This window comes from Nuphar pumila, chromosome 5 (genome assembly GCF_984573655.1).
Source record: "Nuphar pumila chromosome 5, dmNupPumi1.hap1.1, whole genome shotgun sequence".
NCBI lineage: Eukaryota > Viridiplantae > Streptophyta > Magnoliopsida > Nymphaeales > Nymphaeaceae > Nuphar > Nuphar pumila.
This window is the reverse complement of record NC_143253.1, coordinates 23,777,649-23,782,660: the sequence shown is the minus strand read 5'-3', so window position 1 is coordinate 23,782,660 and position 5,012 is coordinate 23,777,649.

The window sequence follows — 5,012 nt, the reverse complement described above, 5'->3', positions numbered from 1 at the left end:
CTTTGAATTGATTTGCTTCTCTTTGTCCTTCCCTCTTTTTGTTTCCTCAATGAAACAGGTAATGCATGTTTTCTTTTGCCCTCTGAGGGCTCCCTGAGGGCACCTTTGAGGGCTTGAGGGGACCTCAGAGGGTACTTTACGGGCACGAAAAAGGCTCTACCACACTTTATAACGCTTTCCTGCAAAAAATGAAGACAAAAAAAAACGCAGCAAAACGAATAGAACTAAACAAAATCTAAGACTTAAAAATCAATAAAAAGAATTGAACTAAACTAACTATTACACTAGAAGACAAAATAATGAAACTAACTTTCCAACAAACACGTAACTAATTGAATCAACTAATCTATATTAAAGCAAGAAATAAACTAACTAGAATAAATGAACTAAGAACATGAACTTAGACTGAATCAATTTAATGCAGAAAATTACTAACAAGAATTGTAAATCTAAAACTAACTACATAAAATCTAACTAATGCTAATTTAAACTAAAACATGAAGGTAAAAACTATATTAGCAGATAAACTATGTTGCACTAATGATTAATTGACTTAACTATGTAAAACATTCTAGTGAGCCAAACAAATTAACACAACGTGGGTATGGAACAGTTAATGAAACTATTAATCAAAATACAACAAAACAAAATGCTAACTCTAATGTTAATCTAACTAATGCCTACCTATCAATTAATTTCCAGATTATACTAACCTAAGCTACCAAACAGCCAACATTAACTTAACCGAAACACAAAATGTCAAAACTTAATATCTAAAATCAATGAAACACGTGAATACCTAGTATGAATTAATGTTCCTACTTACCACTAATTTATGTTAACCTAAGATAACAAGATCCTAAGCAAACTAAGATACGGTGTTAACTGCCATCAATGACTAATGAACTAATACTACAATGAGTTAATGTAATAAATAAAATAAACAACCAATACAATGTTTAAAACAACTAATAGCTAATGCAATTAACGTCTATGCAATGAATAAACAATGCAACTAACTACCTAATGCAGCACATAACTAAAGCATCTAATATAATGAACAATTAATGAAATAAAATATTGAACTATTAAACCAAATGTAACGCCTGAATCAATAAGTGGCTAATTAACAAAGAAATAACTAAAGCAACAGATTAAACCGAATGAACACACAAAATAAAATGCAGTGAGGAAAGATCGACTGAAAAAAAATTATTAACATGCTGTATGCAAATTGTTGTGAGCTATTCAAAGTACATGACTGCAATATAAAACATTCCAAGTGAACGGCTGCAACTGGAGTATGCCCAACAACATTAATTTTTTTCTTCACAGCGTGAAACGCTGTGTATTTTTTTCTTTAAAAAAAAACTAAACTAAACTAATGTCAGACAACGATAACAACAATCAAAGCAACTAACTGAACCAAACAAAGATCAAAACAAGAAACACGGTTAAGGAAATCTACTCTTTGCAAAAACAAATAAAGAGAAGGGGAAGAAGAGACTTACCGAGATCGGCTGGATGGGTTGAGGAAAGAGCGGCCTCCCACGATCTATGCTCATCACGCTGCACCCGTTGACGATAGACAATGAAGAAGATGTCGGTGAAGGGAAAGGGTAGAGGAAGGAAAGAAAAAGAGAAAAAGGAGTAGAATAAAGAAGAAGAAGAAGTTGGCTGGAGAGAGAGAGAGAGAGAGAGAAAGAGAGAGAGAGAGAGAGCTTCAAAGTGGGCTGCGTGAATTCCAAAGAGAGAGACCCCTCTTCTTTGCTGAGTTATGCTATTTATAATACAATATTAGGTTAAAATAAAATTTTCAAAACAAGTCCCAAAAGTTTAGCGATTTTCAAAAGAAGCTTTGCTTGAAAAAATAATTTTCCCAAAAATGCCTATTCCTAAATTTACTAACTTAGCTATTTAGAACCTAATATAATCAAAGTATAACTAAAAGAAACTTCGTAAACCACTAAAACACTAAAAACGCAGGAAAAGCTTTGAAGAATACGATTTTCTGATAAAATTCAATTCAATGCGGTTTCTCAAAACTAACGATAAAAATGGGTTTTTATAGTAATTTTAATCATGGATCATGCATAAATAATGATTATTAAAATGCAAATATTATGCATGATAAAGCACCTTCAACTATCTTTCTTGCAAAGAATACAACTGTGGCAAAAAAACATAAGCCTTACAAACACACGAGGTGTAACAAATAAACAAGAGGATATATCTCACTGAAGAACAATGAACGAATGATCTGAAGAACCAGCTTGACTAAGCTGTCCTGAAAGAAGTGTAGTAGCACTTCTTGCTCTTGTTCTCTCCGCACACTTTCGGTGCCCTAAAAGTGTTCCTCACACTTTCTACCTTTTCGCGCTCTGCAAAGCTTTCACCAAAAAAATCTTATCTCATTTCTCATCCATCCTATATTTATAGGGGATAAGACCCGCATTAAATGCGAAAAGACTAAACGTCTTGCACAACTTACGAAGCATCAGAGCGCCAATTGCCATTCCAACAATACCCGTGAATCACCCTGTTGCGATGCCACAAATCGTTGTCCAGCGATGACCATAAATCGCCATGCGATGATGTCACGAACTGACTTCCTGCAGAAACTACAAATCGTTGTCCTGCTGACAACACAAATCGCTCTCCAGCGATAACCACAAATCGTTGTCCTGCTGACAACACAAATCGCTTTCCAGCGATAACTACAAATCGTTGTCCTGCTGACAGCACAAACCGCTCTCCAACAATAACTACAAATCGCTATATAGCGAATACGAAGTTGACTTACGCAGCTCCAAGCACAAACCACAAATCGTTGATCCACAAACTCTGAACAGTTGAATCATCATTCAGCTGAGAGGACTTCTACAAATCGTTGTCCACCGAATACGAAACGTCCTCAACAAGATCAGGCGACATGCTTGAAAGAGACTGCAGCGAAAAGGGCTTGGAGTGCGGCGATGCTGAATAAGGAGAGAAACCCGACAACTGGTGACTATGATATGGAGAAAATGATTCAATGCTCACTACGCGCAGACATTAGTATCAACTAGTTCTCCTCACGAGTCGGACGTAGGAGGTCCAGTCCCAGCTCTTTTAACGGGATGGGACTTGGGAGCAATGTTGTCAGTATCGGTGTGAATCGGATTGTATCGATCAATACGATACTAACCTGAATCGACTATTTTTAATAAGTGTAAAAAAATGCTTAAATATAATGTTTAAACGTTATTTTAATGGCTTTAGCATGTATCACATTCTGATTGACACAGAATATTTTTTAATTATTTTTTAGCCAATTCAGAACGATTCACTTGAGAATCGGTATCCACCCATCACCTGAATCGTTGGCCAAACGATTTTGACATCAGATGGGAGTGTCAATCTAACTAAATTGGTTGCATGTATCCGTATAGGATTTTGATGGAAATGGGTTACAACTCCACAAACCCAAACACATAGTATGGGTTATGAAGCTTTGTATATTTGGGTAGCTCACTATTTGTCTTCTTGTATCCAAGTGTTTCCTCGTGTAAGCTCAGTTATCCCTTCTCAGGTTGGACTTGAAGACTTGCGCCAATTGCTTTATGTCCATTAGAAATTTGTTGGTTTGGTTGGGATATCCAACCAACCAATTACCATTTAGCTGGATTTTGGTAAAACATTTCAGATCCGATTAACTACACAGGTCAGACTCAGTTTTAGATATAAATTCAAATCCAAATCCACATACAGACTGAAAACATGCAAGCATAAGTTGAAATGCTAATCACATCCAGGTCCAATAAGACCCTTTCCCAACTGAATATGAAACATTGATAGGTTGCGTGTTAGCAAATCTGACTCTAACTAATGTTAGGCTATATCTGCCTATGTTGCTTGTTGCTCTCCGAATCCCAAGATCCTTTATCCTTAGAGACTGGATCGAAGGGCAACTGCGGAGCCGATACACCTATTGTACCCCCGGGGACGTAGGAGTTGAGGCGCAGCCAAGTAGGTGGACCCCTGTGACTCCTCCCCCTGTGACCCAGTCAACAAAAACGCCTAAGCCCAAAGGGGCCTGGTCAATCAAGCTAAAGCTAGGCCTTCAAGCGTAAGCTAAAAAAATTTGAACCAATTTTTTTATAGTATAGCCCCTTGTTGGGAATTCCCTAGAGGGGAATGGACAACAAAGAGCCCTTACTCACCCTTCCGTGCAAAGTCATTTTCAAAACATGCCATGCCATTTTAAAAGGACAGTAGGGTTATTTTTTAAAAAAGATATCTTCAATCACGAATAAAATATAGATATAGGTAGGTATGTGCATGTATTTTCGTGTGCATACATGTTGCAAAGTTTAGTATGAGTGAGGCATAATGGTCTAATACCATTCTCTTTCATATATTTTGTAGCATATAGCTGAAAATGGCGCAGATATTAGCACCGTAAATGCAGTGGCAGATGGGCATATCGGACGGTTCCATCCGAGCTAGGCCCATAACAGCCAAGATGTGGAAAACTCTGCTAATTCAGAGGCTAATGAGCAAGCCAAGGACCTCCTCCGCTAAATTTGGCGGTCTCACCATCATCGCTGCTTCGAGGGACACCGACAACTCTACCGTCTCTAGAGTAAAGGACCTGCTCAACTTGGACATAACTCCCTACACCAACAAAATCATTGCTGAATATATTTGGTAACCCTTTTTGTTGGCTGTTCATAAATTTGGCGGTCTCACCATCTTGTGTGTGTCAGATTGACACATGAATGATTGTTTATTTTTGCACATATGAAATAGAGGCATACATATGATGTTTGCATATGTAACTGACGCACGTTTTTGCAAGGCCATTGCACCACTAATTTGATCATGCTTCACTTATTTTTCATAAAAAATGACATGCACGGCCATTCACCTAAAAAATGTGTTTTTTCAAGAAAAACGGTAAGATTATCCCACATAAATTAGCAATTCAAAATTTGACTATATAGGAAATTTTGCAATTGCAAATTAATGTA